At 47.5% G+C, this 19,525-nt stretch overlaps 1 protein-coding gene across 7 annotated transcripts in view; it reads right to left on the reverse strand.

Annotated features, from left to right (window-relative positions):
* LOC100677936 (cysteine-rich motor neuron 1 protein) overlaps window positions 1-19,525 on the reverse strand; it is a 112,553-nt gene that overhangs the window by 23,156 nt on the left and 69,872 nt on the right. The window contains exons 3-4 of one of the 7 annotated variants that reach the window (XM_016983667.2): window positions 19,283-19,328; window positions 6,124-6,151 (exon numbers count right to left, since the gene is read on the reverse strand). The exons of 5 other annotated variants lie outside the window; for them this stretch is intronic. The gene's annotated coding sequence lies outside the window, so the exon portion shown is untranslated. The remainder of the gene's footprint in view (window positions 1-6,123; window positions 6,152-19,282; window positions 19,329-19,525) is intronic. One more of the 7 variants, XM_032598557.1, reaches the window with a different exon arrangement.

Below are 19,525 nucleotides of genomic sequence, written 5' to 3' on the forward strand. Positions count from 1 at the left end.
AAAAATTCTACGGAATAAGTGCGCGCGCGCGCGTTTTTTCGAAACTCGCTCGTTACGAGAGAGAAAGATTTCTAGTGAAAAACGTATGCTAATTTTCAACTTCCGCGATAAACGCGCGAGTACAATTGAAAAAGCGTATATTACGCTGTTTTTCCGTGACGAACAAAACTTTCAATCATACGCTCTCGGCAAATATAAAAGCATCGATTTACATGGACTCGATTAATAACATCATCGGAGCGAACAGCGCGCGATGCGAAACTTGCAATCATCCCTTCCGAGAAACTCGGCGAGCACGTGTCTCACACCGCTGCTTCGGGATAATACGTAAACTCTTCCACTCTCGCTCGCTCTCTCCGCGTGTGTATAGCGATGCAATCAAGCGTCGGCGAATCATCCCGGCGATTAAATAGAGTTGCCGAGAGAGTGAGGACCGCTTGGGAAATCATCTTACCTACTCCCACGCTCTTATACGGGCGGAGGCTCCGCTCCTTCATCGCGCGCGGGAGCAACTCTTATATATCCGTTTCGCGGCGAAGAAAACGGCCGTTGCATTGTTGTTGTTACTGCGGCGTTACTCCTAAGATTTATATGCGCACCGCAGCGCTCTCTCCGCGCTCGTTCATCACGACAAGCTAGAGAGGGGGAGAAAACTCGCTACGCGAACTTTGAATTTCCGATCCTGCAGGAGCTCTGAAGTAGGCCCGTGGAGATCGTTCGTCATATCGCGCTCTCTGCTGGGATGCGCCGCGTTGTTTTTGTTTTAAATTCCTCGACTATTTTCTTATACTGCCCGCACAGATGAACGAAAAGCAATAAACGCCGCCGCATAACTCTCTGTTTTTCATCGATTTCCAACGCCGCACACTACGCAGGGCTCTGGATAAATAAGAACAGCGAATAATAATAAACCGAATAGCCATCGCCCCCAATGGAAAAGCTCGATTCACCCGCATAGGTGTGCATTAGAGCCGACGAAAATAAAAGTCAGTCGAGAGGAAGACGCAAAAAAACAAAAATTTGACGGCAGACAGAGCGAGTGTTCCTGGAAAATAACCGATGGAAATGGGAAAAATAGAGTGAACCCGCAGCGGTGCGACTATAGAAGAAAAAAAAGAACAGTCGAAATTGGAAACGCGAAGCGGCTGAGCGCGCGGAACGTTTTGATATCGCGGAAAGAGGAAAGAGAGAGGGAGAGGAAAAAGCAGCGCGAAATTGTTAAATTGTTCGCCGCGCGCTAATTGGCAATCGCGCGGGGAGAGACTCGATCGCGCGGAATTGATGGCGCCGAATTGGCGGCTTTTTCAATGCTCATTCTCTATATATTCGAATGAAGCCAGATAAATTTTTCCGGAAAGCGACCGGCGTGTTTTATCAACGCGATTAAACCCTTCCCGGATATAGAGAGTTTACGCATTAAACGTCCTTTTAGAAATCCTCGCGCGCGATATAAAACTTTACAGCCTAACGCGAGTGTGTGTGTGTATTGCGGGGGAATAGAGCGCGCGCGAGCGCGGGGAGAAAATCAGCGCAGCGCGAAAAACAAAAGTCCGGGCGGTCAGAGAGAGAGAGAGAGAGAGAGAGAAGAAAATCCGCGCGGCAAGCTTCGGCACGCAATAATTTTTACGCCACGGTGCGCCGGTGCTCGAGATAAAAGTCTCTTTACTTTCCATTTATAGCCGGCGTGAAATATTGCAACACTTTTGCGGCGGAGCTCCGATAGCTATACACAGCTGCTGCGCGGGACACAAAAGCCAGTTTATACACACAATGGCTGCTTATACCGCTGCGGAGCAAAGCTTTCGGCACACAAGCAGGCGAGCTCCTTCGGCCTTGAGGTGCACAGGATTGATGGGATCCGGCTCGTAAAAATATTACACCAATGACGAGTCAATTACACCCTCCCCCTTGGATGTACACTCGTGTGTATACAGATTGTTTCTCTTCGGAGCGCAGAGATTGTCTGGGAGAGAGACACGCACGCGAGAGAGAAGCTCTCGGGAAAAATGAGAATCGAAGGCTGCTGCGCTCTGGCGCGTATATAGTGTGTATGGAAGATGGATAGGACCGAGAGGCGCGCGCCAGTCAATCTCTCGCGGCAGAATTGAGCCATCGCTCCTGATTCCCGTTATACGCGCTGAAAAATCTCTCCTCGACAGTTTCCATGTATACGCGACGAGGTATGATGCTCAAGCGCGAACGCCAGGGAGAATTTAATCTTCCGCTACTGCTGCTCTTCTTTATTTATCGTGTCGCGGAATTTCTCTCTCTCTTTTTTTTTAGATTTCGAGCGATTTCTCTGACGAACTGGATAGTGACGCAACGGCGAAGTATACTTTATGCTTGCCGCGATTAATCCTTTGGAAGATCTCGCGCAAGAACAGCTTTGTGTATTTTTAGCTGGGGAATCGGATTATTCTCCGCCGCGGAAATAAAAATTAACGCCGCATTTAATTACAGCTCCCTGGGCGCGAAAAATAAACGAAAATATTAATCCGCAATAACAGGACGAGAACATACACGGCGCGAGTTCAAACCTCTCCCGGCGGTGCAGGGGAAGATCCCTGGCAGCGATAGCCGCGCGCGAAATTCCCCGACGCAGCCGCAAAAACTCCTCTCGACGATCATTAACCTCCCCCCCGTGTGCTGCTCCGCTGCAGCGTTTTTCCACTCTTTCTCTCTCTCTCTCCCTCTCTCTCTCTCTCTCTCTCTCTCTCTCTCTCTCTCTCTCTCTCTCTCTCCAGTGACTCTTCCGAAAAATAAAGAAGAAAACTCGCACGCAAAAAGGCCTTCTCGATGCGGCATACGATTTCGCCTCAAGAAACCGGCTACGCTGCGGATTTCCGAAATCCCCGAGGGCTGCAGCAGCGACGGCTCTCTCATGAATCAGCCGCACGTGTATGCTCAATCTCGGAAAAATAACAACACCGGAGACCTGGCGTCGGGCCAAGAGTCCAGTTTCCGCTGCAGTCCTCTCTCTCTCTCTCTCTCTCTTATACTCGTCCTAATGGAGAAAACGCGGCGCTATTTTCAAGCCGATGATTTATACGGGCGCCGCGCGTGCTTTTAAAAGCGCGAGAGCTTTCGTCACACTCGAAAAGAAATCATAGCCGCGCCCGTGTGTGTTTACAAGCGGCCGGGGATTAGAGAGAAATGCTCCGCTTCTTTTTTTTTTCGGCTGCCGCTCCGCGTGGGTGGCTCCGAAAGGGTAAATAAAAAGTTGGGAAACGCGCCAGTATGCGACGCCCCCGCGGCCTTGGAACCATCGCGCGCGTGTGTGTGTCTATTAGCGAGGCTGACCCTCTCGTGCGAGATATGTAGATCAAGGTTGTGTAGTGAGAATTTTTAAAAGTGCGGGTCGATGAGTTGGACACGCAAAGTCAGTTTTTTTCGACGGCTTGCAGTATTCGATTTGGTGAAAATAATTCGCTGTGCAGCAAAGTCGGTCGAGCCGTCCGATATTCTCGGCGCGCTGATGAACTAATTTCGTAATTGACAGTCGCGCTTTGTCGAGCGTAATCGATTTTTTTTTCTGCTCACCGACGGGAGCTTCCTCTTTACGGTTCGCGGTTGTTATCTATATGCACGAGCTTTCCGTCGGCTGAAAATCGCGTGACATGTTTGATTAGGCGCTTGAACGACGGGAATGAATTTTATAGTATGACCTACTGGATGTACTTTGATTTCTGTCTTCTCTTTGATTCATTTTTATGATTAAAACGTCGAGGTTGGAATTTTTTTTTTAATCATCGCGTTCGTCACATACTTAAGCACTTCTTTCAAAGCCAGCCAATCGAGCGCGATTTCAAGAGGCCACTCGACACTTCGGTCCATAATTTTCCACAAAGCGAAAAACCGATAAACGAACACCTATTCATTACCTCCCTCGAAATGCATTTCCACCTACGCAGCCAATATACACTTTCAATCCCACCAAGTCCGCAAACTTCAACCTACCACGATATCCTTCCCAAATAAAAAAATAATCGCATCGCGTTTACAGCCCGAATAATTGCGCGCATTCAAAACGCGCTGCGCACTACACCTCCGAATGGAGCCGGGCGCTCAGTCCGGAGCAAAAAAAATTAGCCAGACGTAAAAAGCCGGACGTTTATTTCCATTTAACGCAGCGAACAAGCAGCTCCCTTAATATTCACGCGGTGTTTTTAATTTTCCACCCGCGCGGCGGCTTCATTATGCTCGCCACGTAGCTCCTCTCTCAAACAGCGTTACACGCGGCGATAAAATTTTAAAAGCGGCCTCTCGAACCGACGCGGAGAAGAAACAAAATAATCCAGCCGACTGCGGTGCGAAAATAAAAAAAGAAAGCCAGGAGGATCTTATACGATCGACGAGCCGGTCCTCTACTCGCGTATCCGAAAAATTCCTTCACGCGAACGTGTGCCGAAGGAGGAGAGGAAGCCAGTCGCGAGGAGTATTTATACGGGAGAGATAAAGAGAGACGGTCCTTTTTTCCTTATATACTCGCGGCTCTCCGAATTGAGAACGATCGTACGCGTATAATGGCATCAGGCGTGGCGGACAAAGGGATCTCGCATTAGCATAATCTCCTTTTCTCGGGACGACGATGATAATGGTAATAACTGTATCGTCCGTGATATCCCTCTCGTAAAAAAGGACGGAGCATATAAGCAATTCGTCGCGGAGATTTTTACAGCGACCACTTCATTAAGCCCGAGTCGGCTCGTAAAACATCTTTCGCGCGGCTCGCATAATTCGAGGGAATCGGTGCGCTTGCTATATACACGCTACGTTGCAGCAGCATCAGCGCCAGCGTTAATTACCCGCCTCCCTTACATCCCACTGCCGTGAGCTAAACTGGGACGACAGCAACACCCGGCCGTTAATCTAACCCTAACAAGGCTTCAACTACGTTAACCGACTCTACGTGTAGAGCAGCATCTCTCTTACCGCCGAAAATTGTCCTGCCGTATCGTAGACGTGTATAAAAAATGCAGCCGGTAGCCCGCCGCCTCGCGGGTGGGAGAATTAATTTTCCATGCAGGCGTGTGTGTTGTAGGTAGATCGCAGGAATGCGTTTGTCGAAAGCGAATTTTCCTCTGAAAATTTGATAAGACGACGGCGGAGTAAAGTGTTTTGACGCGAGCGAGGGGGGGGGGGCATGTGTGGGTGTATATAGCCGGTGCGTTTGCTATGCATAGCAGGAGAGACACGACGTCGATACTGTGTAGGGGAAGGTCGAGACGCGGCATTAGCTTACACCCCGGCGTCTACTGGATTAGTTCGAGTTGATATTATGTAATTCAATCGGATGCGTGTATCTGTAAAAATTCACCGTGGCGCCTTCGGCTTTTTCCTGATGCGCCGAAATTCGCTGCTGTATGGAACCGTCGCGATGTCACAGAGAGAGAAAGAGAGAGAGAGAGAGATATCTGTAAAAATTCACCGTGGCGCCTTCGGCTTTTTCCTGATGCGCCGAAATTCGCCGCTGTATGGAATCGTCGCGATGTCACAGAGAGAGAGAGAGAGAGAGAGAGAGAGAGAGAGAGAGAGAGAGAGAGAGAGAGAGAGAGAGAGAGAGAGAGAGAGAGAGAGAGAGCGAGAGAGAGAGAGAGAGAGAGCGAGAGAGAGAGAGAGAGAGAGAGAGAGAGAGAGAGCAAAGCTTGCCGGCGGTGCGGGCTTTTAATTAACCGTCGTCGCTGTCAGCAGCAGCTCTAGGTTCCTGTGGTACACTCGGTGTATAAGAGGTATAAGCAAGCGTGCGGTTCATGAGCTGTGCTCGGCGACGAGATATTAAGCCGATATCCATTAAGGTTGTCTCCTTCGACGATCAACCGCCGAAATTGCCGCGGGCGAATCGTCAAATGCCATCAGGAGATTGCAAGCTCGGGACCAATATCGTCGTAGTCGCGGCCGGAGCTGCTGTGGTTCTACACGAAACCGCCGCGACATCGATGCTCCGGGGGTCTAGTAGAGCCAATGAGTGTATATCGGGCTAAGATGTGGGCGTAGATATGTGCGCGGTTCGGTAATGCGCCGCAGTTATTGGGGAGCGTTTCGCTCGCGGCGCTCAGTGATTTATGGCCGAAATTACGCTGGTTATTATTTTTCAGATATCGGCTAACGTGTGCAGTGACTTACGAATCGACGACCGCAAGCGGAGACTCACCTGCAACAGACGAAGAAAAAAAGAATGGTTATTCAATCGGTACAAGGAATAAAAGTCGAATAAATCGAGAAAGAAAAATGATCGATCCCTGAAGCGTCACAGCGTCGGCAAGTCGCGCGTCAGAAGCCAAACAGCAGTCGTCTCCCCTTCAGGGGAGAGAAACTCTCAAGCCGCAAACATCTGAGCTTGCGAATTCCATTCAAACTAGTTCCACTTCCTTCCCCCTCCGAAAATCTTCGAGCCATCGCCGGCGCCGCACCAGCACCCGCACCAAAGCCCAAAGACGCTTAAATCACCGAACAAAGCTCGGGCAAATAGAAAAAAAGTGAGCATCGGCGTACGGTGGGGATCAAATCCAAAGAGAGAAAGCTCCTGGACTGCATCTGGTATCCTGAGGGCTACTCGCTCGCTCATTTCCATGTATAAATGCAGGAGCTACGCGGGATTCTCCGGAGAGATTGGCGCCGAGCCAAGCCGAAGCCAGACACACACAGCGGCGACGTTCTAGTCAGCAATTTAGTCTTCCCCCCCTCTCTCTCTCTCTCTGGCTGCATTGTCAAACTACCTACAGCCCGGCCACTCTCAAATCCTCTCTATGGGCCGGCTCTGCGCGTTAACGTACTTACTCCCTCTCTGCGACTTTGTTCCCCGCGAGGCGGAACACTGCGGGCTTCTGTTTTGCTCATACGTATGTAAAAGCGGCGGCGTGAACTTGCTGGAGATTGATATCCATTCGATAAATTCGGAAGAATCTCGCACGTCGTTACGGGCCTATTCCTCTCCGCGAGCGCGAGGAGTAATGAAAGCGCTGCGTACGCAAGTGAGAGAGGATGGCTCGGAGCTCGTAAAGTTTGCTTTACGTGGCGCGTGACGCGACGCTGATGCTTCCTTGAAATTTTTATTTTCCAAGCGAGCGTGATCTCAAGCGGCGTGTGTGTGGGTGGTGCAGTAGAGCGCCGCGGCTAATCAAGAGAAACGAGGACGGAACTGGTCGATATGCGGCGCTCTGACATTAATCGCGGGGGTGGAATGTACACGTGGAATGGAACGTGCGTGTATGTGGGTGTAGGTTACTGGCTGAGATCAACAAGTCGATGTTGCTCCGCGTGACGTGATTTTAATTCGGAGCTGCTTTTGCGCCATTTCTGGTTGTTGCAGCAGAGGATGATGACGGTTGAAATGCATGCCGTCGACGGATAATCGGGTTGCCTCGTCGTCATGCTTGTTTATTTCCGAAATAGTCCCGTCAACGAAACCTATAATCGAGTTAGCCGCCGGAGAGATGCCAGCCTCTTCGAAATAGGTCCCCTCGATTAAATCTCGATAATCAGTTCTCGAAACCGAAAAGCAAATCAGATACATCGACGTGTTATTTCCTCGAAAAGAAAAAATGCAACCTCGAAATAACCTCCGAGCTTTCACTCATATAAGTACACACAGGCGTACTTTCGTGCGCCGAGGGTATTATGCAAAGCAGAGGCCTGGGAGGTCCTCTCTCGCGACCTGAGTTATGGCTCGCGCGCAAGCAGCAGCGTATATAGTGTGTTGTGTGTACCGCGAGCGGGGGACGTAATGGCGCCTGGGCTACCAACAACGCACCACACGCGACCAATAGATGAGATCTAAATATATGCGCGCGATAACTCATGGCTCGGCTGACAAGTTGGACCTTAAGATTCTAGTCGCTGATTAACGCACTACCTATGGGCTGCTTCTGTACACACGTGCTCTAAGAAAGGTGTGTGTATAATACCGGATAGAGAGAGAGAGAGAGAGAGAGAGAGTTGGGTCACGTTCAGCGCGGGATATTTATCGGGCGAGCGGCGATTATTTTTCTCTACTTCTAATCGATTTACCGGCGGCGTGTAGTATAATGGTTTGCAGGGGTTTGCTCAATTTTCGGAAATTTATCGAGCGGAGAGGCTCTTAATGGCTTTTTAGAATACGAATTAAGAAGGTGATGCGGGTTCTTTTCTTCGATCGGAGATCGATGAGCTATGCTCGGTTGTATTGGGGAACTCGTTTGTCACAATCGATCCGTTTGGATTTCTAACGCTTCATAAATATTCACGGCGATTTTAAATTATCGATGATTCATACCTATACAATATACCGAATTAGGCGGTATCGATCACGCGTACCCCCTCGGGCTATACGCACGTTTCCAATCTGCAATAAAAAAAGCAAAGAAAAAATAACGGGCCACCACACTGAAATACGCATCCCAGAGATATCGCGCATTTTTATCAAACCTCGAATAAATCAGCGATGCAAAACAATGAAAAAAAAAGCACGCATCGCACCGGTTCCACCGCCCCCGCCTTTAAAGGCCCTACAGAGCGGGAATAGCAATTTCCGGATAAAAATAGGATCCTCTTTATTGATAATAAATAGAGCCTCTCTCTCTCTCCCTCTAAATATATATTTAGTCCTTATCGCTTGGCCATATTATACAGCTTCGAGGGAGCCTCTCAATATCAGCGGCCGTAAGCCTCGGCTCTCCTCTCCCTGCCAGCGACGACGATCGAAAGCGAGCGCGGAATATAGTCGCAAGGTCACCCTCGGATCGATTGCCCTTATCTCGAGCCGTATATCCCCCAGGGGAGTAGCAATTCGCGCGCAAGCGGCTAGAGGTGCGTAAAAATGAACGCCGAGCGAGATTACACTCGACTCCCGGACAGTTCGTCTCCGTATACGTGTATATACATATACAGATGTATATGTGTAGGGACAGAGAGGAGGGAAAGATTGACTGCCGCGACGCTCACGCCCCGGCTGTGTTATTTAGTCGGATTTATAGGGACCTCGTTACGCTCTCTATACTCGGGGTTATACGTGTATGTATAACTGTATATACACTATTAAAAACGCTTCGGAGGGCCTTTACGAGCGCGCGCGCAGGTAGGTGGGTATATATTTATGACGAAATTCGGAGCGATTCTTCTCTCTCTCTCTCTCTCTCTCTCTTTCTGGGCGAGCGATTATGGACGTCGACCTTCACCCACGCCGCGGGAGTTATTTCGAAAATGCACTCGCGTCTTCGTTTTATTTTTTGCTCAAGAGAGACGCGCAACGATGACCCACTTGCTTACGTAACGCACAGCGGAGAGAGCGATGAGGATAAGGGGTAGGGATGTGTGTTATTTATCGATACCTGAACATATCGATATTTTCTTTCCGATATATCGAAAATTTTAATCGATATCTCAGCTACTGATAATATCGAAATATCGATATGTTTTATAAGATATCGGCTCCCGATATATGAAAAAAATACAATTTTTTAAGAAAAATAATATTTTACAGTTTAAGTTTACCACAATGTTTTTCAAGTCGCGGCGCAAAGCGCACTGCGCAGTCGCATGATTGTGTGATATATATACACGGTAGGTACTACCACTCTCCACTCCCAACGAGGATAGCTGACGAGGTGACGAGTCAAACGAGGGACGACTGTGACCGTGTGACGAGTGATGATAATTATTGCAACTTCAGTCCCATCTGAACGACTATTTTCTACAGCTGGATTGATTATGACTTCAAATAGGAACCGTCTACTACCAGAACACTTACTTTTTTTAAATTTACTACCTTTAAAGTACTGGAAACTTTAATAGCTAATTTAATTAATCTTTCAATTAACGTTCCAAAGATAAAGAATGTAAATTAAAAATTACATTGTAAATTAGAATAGAAACAAGAACGTAAAATAATTTTTAATCAATGAAAATCAAACTGTGATTATAAATGACAATATAAAAGTATTATTAGTATACCAGAATTTTGTAATGACAATAACTTATTTTAACAAAACTGTAAGTTTGTAAGAGAAATAAAGAAATCTTATAATGTATATTTCCTTTATTGGCAGTAGAAAAGGGGTATTTAAAATTTAAATAAATGATTTATATTCATTTTATTTTAATTCATTAAAAAAGGATATCAATATTTGCGTTCTGATACATCAGACAAATCGATGTTCGTTGTTCTGATATTATCGATATTTTATCAAATATCGACATCCCTAATAAGGGGATAAGCGTCGAAGATCGTTGCCGTGAAATATGGTTGTGTACAAAGGTTGCGATGATTCGGAAAATGAGCGAATTGACGTAACGATGATGTAGGTATAACGACAGACACGCGATTACAATAAGATATAAAAGAAATCAGAGGGGAGAGAAGTCCGCAGCAGCTGTATTGAGAAAACAAGCAGTTGTACACGAACGAGGATGATAAATAAACACTCGACGATTAAGCGCGGATGAGAGAAAAAAGGAGCAGTACCAGCTGTTAAGTCAGCGCTAATGTTATTGCGGCAGCGAGGCGGCGACGATGACTTATTGGAATTTAAATGGGACGTGCAGCGCGTAGAGAAGTTCAGGGTCAGCAGGGAGATAAAGATGCACTTTCATCGCGGTGTGTGTGTGTGTGTATGTGTGTGCACCGAGAACCGCGCGCAACAACGACGCTCTGTGGCTCTGACTCAGAGAGGGAGAGAGAGAGAGAGAGAGGGACTACATTATGCTACTCCCACGCGTCGTCGAGCTTTTCCGCGCGAGAGACACAGCTGTGCGCGAGATTAGCCTCGATGTGTAGAATGATATGAATTTTCTGCGATCGATTGTTCATAGTCCTTGTACAAAAGCTACATTCTGATTTCCGAGAATGCAACAACAAGAAACGAAAAACGGCGCACAAAGCGCAAAGCTTCGGGCACGCAACAAAGCTCGAATAATATTACTCGCCCGGCGCACGGTCCGATTCTTCGGAGAGCTAACTCTATGCGGTCGTTGGACGATGATTAATAAGCAAGATGCGCGCCGCGGGAGGCCGAATAAATCCTTCCGTTACGGCCGGACGGATTCTAGAGAGGAATTCCAGCGTTTACTGCGGTTACGCCAGGGAGTAGTATAGCTCTCGCGTATATTGACGGATTGCCCTCGTTCGTTTCTAGCAACGCGCATCGCTTTGTGTGTGTCTGTGTGCGTAAATACACGTATCGCGCACAGTAAGCCTTTCGGAATACATCCTCCTCTGTACTCTCTCTCTTGGAATAATTCCGCGTGAAATTTCCCCGACGGAAACGGAGGAAAAAAGCGAGAGGATTAGTCCTCTCTCTCTCTCTCTCTCTCTCTCTCTCTCTCTCTCTCTCTCTCTCTCTCTCTCTCTCTCTCTCTAGGCTCTGATGAAAATAAAGCGGCTATTCATGAAAAGCCAAGTGCGCGCACCACGTGTAATTAGCGGAGTGGCGCTTATTAATTTTTTCTCTTTCTCCGGCGCGACTGCCGCCGCTTCTACCAGCATTTAACGAGAGAGAGAGAGAGAGAGAGAGAGAGAGAGAGAGAGAGAGAGAGAGAGAGAGAGAGAGAGAGAGAGAGAGAGAGAGAGAGAGAGAGCCTCGCTGTAGCCAAGTGCTCGGGTAATTACATCTATTTTAATTACCTCCGGCTGCTCCGTCCGCAGAACCGCTGCTGCTGCTGCTGCTCTTGAGGAAAATCAGGAACTCACGGGGCGCAGAGCAGCGGCCTAGCAAATATGGCTGTAGCAGCAGCAGCAGCGGCGCGATTACTTTGTATACTTGTATGAGGGTGCGTTGTTACGGCCCGATGGTTAACCGGGCTCTTTCTCTCTCTGTGTGTTACACGCCTAAACGTTCTCGCTATGCTGTTCCAGAGAGAGGCAGTCGAGTTTGGCTCATCGATCTGCAACGGAGCAATACATTACTGCCTGTTTGAGCGTAATCGCGATTGGCGCGCGTGTGCATTGTGTATATAACTCGGGTCGGGCGTATTGGATTGACTGTGTGTAGCTGCAGATTTGTATGGGCTTGGGGGAGATTACTGCAGGGGAACGATTTTTCGAAAATTTGGTACTGGATAACGCGTTTAATCTTCGAGTGAATAAAAGCTCGCTTTGATACCGTTTGACTCGTCCGGAGGGATATTTCCTCTGGATGATGCGTAAAATTTTCGAGCAACAAGTTGCAACGATCTGAATATTGCGCGGACGATTTGATATAGCGGAAAGCCTGGTTTGCGAGAATCGAAAATTCAACGAAGAACCAAAAAATCTGCGTATTCTCCGAATATTCCCCCGCAACAACGATCGCTTAGCGAAAACATAAAGGAAGCCAATCCAAACAACGCTCTCGTTGCCGAGACTGTAACCATCGGCATCACCCGTACACACTCTCTCTCTCTCTATCTATCTCTAGCAATCCTCTCTCGGCGTAACAACCTCGGCCCTCTCGCGAAAACTGCCGGTCAGATATCCGCGCGGCAAGCAACCCCATCGCGTGGCAATCGAGTTGATAGCTCGCGCGAGCGAGCGCCCCCTCGAATCGAGTTATATAGCGTTATCGAGTTACCCACGCCCACATGGAGGAGCTTTGCTGCTGCCGATGCATAATTCGATCATTTCCGGATAAGCTCGCGCGGATTTGTTTCCGCCGAAAGAGAGAGATAGGGAGATACTCCACCGTACATATCAGTCGAAATGCAGGGAACCGAACGATCTATACGGAGTGACGGAATTTCAATTGAAACAGAGAGATTTTCACGCTGAGCTGCAGAAGTCGAATGAAAAATACACCGGAGTTACACGGCCCTCAAGCGGCTTTTACGACGAATATTAAAACCGCAGCGCCCTTTGTGCGGGCTCCTAGATTTACGAGCTTTTTTAATGAAATGGATTCGCCGTACTCTTATTATTTTTTTTTTGTTCCCGCAGTCGTTTTCGCTGCACACAACGGAGGACTCTGGATTTTATGCAGTTAAATTGGCGAGACGACGACGAAGCCGTTATTTTTAACTCGGTCCGCGCAACTTTCAAGACAATTCGAGTCTTCGGCTCGAGTTGGCAATAAAATTACTTCCGAGAGAGAGAGAGAGAGAGCCGTGTGACCTGGAAAAACGAATAACCCGATAGCCGGCTTTTTTCCTCCGTCCGGGCTTGTCATTGTCGTGCAATTGGCTCTCGCTCTCTGTAGATCCAAGCCTGTTGTGGCTTTCCTTATATTCTCTGGCGATGAAACATTTTCAAGAATGTGTTATGCTTGTGTCATGCAGCTGATGTTTGCCGCAAACGTCCACAGCAGTAATATCTGTATCAATAATCAGTTTTCAATTAACGATATACTCGGCATCTCGCGGCTGAAAAAGTCACCGTATTTACACTCGTCCTCCCCGATATATCAGCGCGTATAATTTATGCAATATTATCGTAATCCCCTAAACGTCAAACCCGAGGCGTATGGTCAAACAGACACGTATGAGCTTGCAAAAGCGCGAATCGCGGAATAAATGATACGGAATGAATCGCCTTGCGGAATACGTACGCAGCAAAAACTTGCAGAATATGGAAATACTTGTCGGATAGCTTTGTAAAAAGTAGACAACTTTCTCCTTTTCCATATGTGCGCACGTATGCACATATGCGAACACGCGCGAGTTTTATCGGGCGGAGAGTTTTTGCCGCAATGAGCGCAAGTTTTCAAAGCGCTTGGTACGCGTTCGAATTGTTGGACGGAACGTACGAGTTTCGTACGTCGTTTAGAGCGCTAATTGCGCAATTTCGCGAATTAATTATCTCTCGCAGAACTTGTCTTTGCGAGAGATTAGGCTGTCTACGTGGGCGTTAATAACGAGTGACTTTGCTTCGCTAAGCATTCGCTTTGGTATCGCGTCTTAATTCAATTAATTTTTATCTCGTCCCGATTGATAAGTTCACTAATAATAAAGTGAATTGAAAACTTGTTTACGAATGCAATATTTACGCCGCTGATGATGATGCGCGTTTTATAGTTATTCCAGCGGTTTGCGCCAAGCGCAACAATATTGGAAGCCAATAATTTCATGCATAATACATGAGGCCTGCGCTGCCGTCTTTCACCGACTAATTTGCAAAAACAATGCGTTGCGTAATCCCGTACTGCGCCGCCACAGACCAGTGACTACCTGTTGACGCGATCTCGTAACCGGCGTCGGATTCGTATATCCCTCATGGTCTATTTTTATAACTAGCTCTGTCGTTATATATGCATTAACCGAGACGTGTGTACATTATAATCACTCTTTTCAGTTAAAACTCGCCGTTTTGTTTTCGATCGAACGATAGCCGATACAGCAGGACGACGCGACGAGGTAGAGGCATTTGAGCGAAAACACGTTTTCAGCGCGCTAACAAAGGCCTTTTATTCGGCTGTCACAGAGAGTCGATAATTTAATCCAGTTATTCAAGATATACGAGATTATGCAGCAGAGGAAATTCAAATCCACGGAAACCGAGTGCGTGATCGATATATAAACGCGAAATCACACACCTACGCCAGACAGGCGAGGCGGACGGTTATATTTGTGAATTTCCACGAGTGCCACGGCTCTGAAGATATTGCGCGATAGCAATCGATGCATTATTGATGCTTTTTTATTGCCGTCACTACGCGCGGTTTTAAATACAACTGTCGAAGGCTTTTAATGGAAGGAGCTTTTTTTATTGGCGTATTTTTCTTCGCGTTGGTTATTACCGTGCGACTTGGAATGAAAATAGACTGTTGGAGAAGTTTGAAATTTTATATTTATAAGAAATTCGCTTGGAAATTTTGACGACCGGACGCTGTGGAACATACTTCGGACGCGATGCGATTGTTAATGGATAGACATCCGCTTTGGCTGGCGGCGGAATTCAAAATGTTTTGACGCGATTCCATATTTTGCAATCAACTGAATTTATCGAAGAACATAAAGGTTTGTTTGAAAAGTAGATCGTTATTCAATTATAAAAACGAAACACTGTTGAAATATATAATTTCTCAATCTCAGCAGTCAATCGCATAAATTTTGCTGATTCATCCTCAAAATCGCACCAATCCAATAATAGAAAGTGTCGCAAGCTCTTCGACAGCGCGTATGTCTCTCTCCCTCCCAGCAGCCTCGAGATGAAAGACGATCCGCGAGCCGTACAGTTTTCCGAATGACTAATCGCCGAATAAATCATCACACGTATCAAGCGCGCGCATAGCAGCGCCGCCGCCATCTCGAATACCAGAAGCTCAATTAAACCCAAATAGCTTTCTCTATTTCAATCGTGAATCATCGTCGTCATAATCATCCCACAGCAGCAGCTCCCCATCGACACGAGGCTACAAAAATAATCCTCTGCGTCACGACATCTGCATCCGCGCGCTTGCGTGCGGTTTAATAAACCCTTTTCGTCGTTGTCGAACAATTTCGAAATACCTCTCGGGGATACGTGAGCGCATTCCGTCTCTCGGTAATTAGCGCGACGACGATGATGATTATCATGATGATAAAAAGAAGGTGACTTTTTCGCACTCGTTATCGCGACGTTCCTCGAATACCGATCAGCTGACGCATCCCGTCTCTCCCGAGAACACACAGTCGATTGCGTCGAGTGATCGCGAGTGTATGTGTAGAGAGAAGCGCTAACGCCGGAAGTGAGAAGTGTATGGCGACAAGGGGGCGAGGGGAGAAATAGATAAATAAATGCGCGAAAGTAGCTCAGATGAAGAGGGCGCTCTCTGCGCTCGAGAGTGGAGATTTAGCGGTTTAGCGGGGAGGGGGGGGGGGCGAGGCTTGATTTAGGGCTGCCGATTGCAGGGAAAATTCGCTGCTGCTGCTGCACGGAGTCGAGTGTGTTGGCACACTTGTATTAATTTATTTCCGCTTCGGATTTTCCGCGCGTTGTATACGCGGTCTATCGAGGAGAATTTATTTTCTATGATCCGCTGATTAATAATACACTACTCTGTTGTCGGAACGAAGTTATTAATATTGATAAATCGGTAATCCCGCGTCGATAATAATCGAATTCAAAATATACGCGCTCGCATTATACATTAATTTCAATTACAGATTATACGCGACCGTAGATAAAAATCTTCCAATTTGCCGTACGACTGCGCTTCGGCTACGACTCGCGAACTGAAGAAAAAAAAAGTTAAAAATAAACTTTCGACACACACACACACACGCTTCAATCAGCAATTACTCAAAGAGGCGTGAGTAAAGAGAGCCGCGTCTGCAGCAGAAGTGCGCCGACAGCTATATAAAAAACTGCAGCCTAAGGCGAAACGTTCAAACGTTCTCTCTCTCTCTCTCTCTCTCTCTCTCTCTCTCTCTCTCTCTCTCTCAGATTCGTTTTTATTATAACGCGCTTCGCACTTTGAAAGTCATTCATTCACCGAGGCGCGCGCGAGCGAAAAATATTTTACACGTCGTGCGTCGTCGCACACACACGAAACGCGAGGAATTTTATTATTATTCGAGATAACGATGAGTGCACACTGTATATCGCGTAGGAGGATAATAACGTACGAAGCGAAAACTTTGCCGTCTGATATTGAAATTCTTCGGAAGTATATCCCCTTAAAGCACTGTTGTACGCGTAACAGCCCCGGGGAGAAAAGTGCGCGTCCCTTACAGGTTAATTCGACGAAAAGCGATATAGATCCAATACACGCGAACTGGTTTGCATAATCATGAATAGATATTGCTAAACATAATGGACAATCCAGCAGCAGCTCTCAAGATATATGTATATAAATATCGTTAATTTAGCATATCGATACCCCGCGCGTTATCGGAGTCAATATTGACGGAGAGCCTCTCCCCCCTCCCCATCGTCGTCATCAGACCTGATTGCGAGTTTCCGCATTGTCGATCTACGGAATATATACATTGAACACACAGAGCGTAAACAGAGGCTACGGCTGTAAAGACACACTGCAGCGCATCCGTCTTGATAAATGCCAGAGCGAGAGCGAGAGCGAGCGAAATCAGAGAGCTCGCGGCTAATTAATTAGCCCCGACTTTAATAGCCGGGACTCCGCTCGCGCTTGATTTACTCGCCGGCATCGTATTTACATAGAAAATTACTCCGACGTGCTCTACGTCAAATTTCACCCGCTCTGATGCAGAGAGTCTGCTCTAGTTATACTCTCTGCGCTGATGCATACACTCCGACAGGTGCGCGCGCGCGTGTATAGGTATATATATGATATAAGTCAATTAGCGAGCGTTTTGAGAAAAAAAATTTGAAGCGCGGCGAGCAAACAAAAAAATACGCGCACAGCGGCGTAATGTGTTTACCTTCGCGAATGTATGAATAGCCGGACGTGTAAACATCGATCGCGGGATGGGCTATTTCGGTCGAAGCGTCGGACGAGAATAAAGCTCGTCTCTGTGTGTGTGGGGGGGGGGGGGTCGGAGGCAGGAAAATTGGGAGAGAGAGAGAGAGAGAGAGCTTGTAGCGACAAGCGTCGGAATAGCGCGACGATGTCTTGCGCAAGCTCTCGAGTATTAATCATCTCTCAAGAGAAAGTGTGGAGCTTTTTATTCCCTCTCTTTCGTGGGTGACGTCGAGCGATGAGTAATGGGATGGAATTTTTGGGAAGTATGCACAATTACGCGGAGAGTATAATGTGTGATCGTCGCCGATAATGAAATAACAATCTCTCTCCCCCGGAATATGAGAATCCAGAGCAAGAAGGAAAAAAAGTGCAAAAGACACAAGGAGGTCGTATGCTGAAAGGGTTAATCAAGCCGATGGTTATATTTGCATAATTTTCCGCTTACTCCAATAGGCCGTAGAAAATTACTCGAGAGGGAGAGCGGCTGTTTGAACTTCTTCTTCTTCTTCTTCTCTTCGGCGTATTAATTACACAGCCGCGTACAGACCATTTCCTTCGGCTAATCGCGCATGCAATCTCCGTCGCGGTTTTTCCCACCTTTTTCGCATCGATTCCCCCTCCCGCCGCTTTTAATGGATATATAATAGCCCCGCCGCGGTTTTAGAAAATCAGGCCTGATTTGCTTGCATAATGTATGTACGTGTAAGTGCGCCGCTGCAGCATCGGCTCTCTTTGCATAAAATTAAGACGTCGTGGTGGATTTTCTCAAATTGACTGACGAGTGAATAATTTCCCGGAATATACGGGCGCAGTGCGGCGCGACTTATTTTTTTCTCTCTCTTTTCGCATTGCGCAACTTTGCGATACAAGCGAATATACGCCCGCTAAAAAAAATTACTCCGACAATCGAGTGCGCTGCAGCAGCAGCAACGCTTTAATTAAAACCGAAGCCCTGCGCGATTCACACAGAGAGAAAGAGAGAGAGAAGGAACTGCTAGCGTCGCGGAAAAATTTTTCTCGCCCGCCGCGAGGAATGTTCATTAGTTAGCACAATGATAAGTCGCCCGCGCGCATTCCGCTGCTGCAGTACATCAAAGCCGCGCGCGCGCGCCGATATCGCTTTGAAGAAAATTTTTCAGCTGACTCGACTGTATACGCACCGAAATTACTTCGGCGACGACTTCGTGTGCGCGTCGGTTTCTTTCTTCTCAATTAATTTTAATCGACGTCATCGGATAGATACATTTTTTTCTCGCGAAGCTCACGTACACCCGCGTGTAATGGAGTTCCGGGAAAGGCTAGGTAATCGGCTTCTACGAATAACGTAATCACACGCGCAGCGCGCGAAATTAACGGCTCTCTCTCTCTCTCTCTCTCTCACGTACGCTGGTGAATACAAAATTCGTTGAAAAATTCGCGACTACCGCGGAAAAGGGACGTAATCGATTCACCCGGCGCGTATAATATGCGTACCGCACTGTGCAGCGAGCCTTTTTCCCGCTGCTGCGTATGTACGTGCGGGGAATAAATTTCGCAGACACGAGAGCACAACCTACTTTAAGCTACGGCTGTTTTGCCCCAGTTTGCGCGCGGCTACGGCTTAATTGAATGACTTGCCGATGCATCGCGCGAGCGTGAGCTGCTCCTTGGTTGTGTGTGTGTGTGTGTGTGTGGGTGGAAATTTTTGCGTTTGCGAGTGCGGGAAACGACTGCACTTCGCGATGGGTTTATTATAGAGGGAGGAGAGAGTTTGTTTTGATAGTCGGCGATTAGTTGGGTATTTGAGAGGGAACTCGTTGTTTGGTCGCAGCCGGAGATATCGAGCTGGGTGTGGGCTTGTTTGGCTGTACGATTCGAATATAACACTGCACTTTGCACCCGAGCAAACAAGCGGTCGAGATTCTCGATTATCGGCAAGATAAACACGAGGAGTCGCATCGGCTCTTTCTCTTATCTTCCTCAAACATTTAATCACTTACGAAATCGCAGCGGCGGCGAAGTAGACTATAGGAACGAGTGACTCACCTGAAACACAAAGAAAAGACGGTCTCGTTAGCATACGCACACCCCCGCTGAATTAAATGGATATTCTAAACTCTAGAAAACCACGTCGTCGACGAAGGCCAGCTGTTGCGTCTATATAGATCGCCCGCGGGAAGGAAGAAATCGCGTATCCAAAGTGTCCACAAATCCAGTACAGAGTATACGTCGAGAGTCCGGCG

Source organism: Nasonia vitripennis, chromosome 3 (genome assembly GCF_009193385.2).
Source record: "Nasonia vitripennis strain AsymCx chromosome 3, Nvit_psr_1.1, whole genome shotgun sequence".
Lineage (NCBI taxonomy): Eukaryota > Metazoa > Arthropoda > Insecta > Hymenoptera > Pteromalidae > Nasonia > Nasonia vitripennis.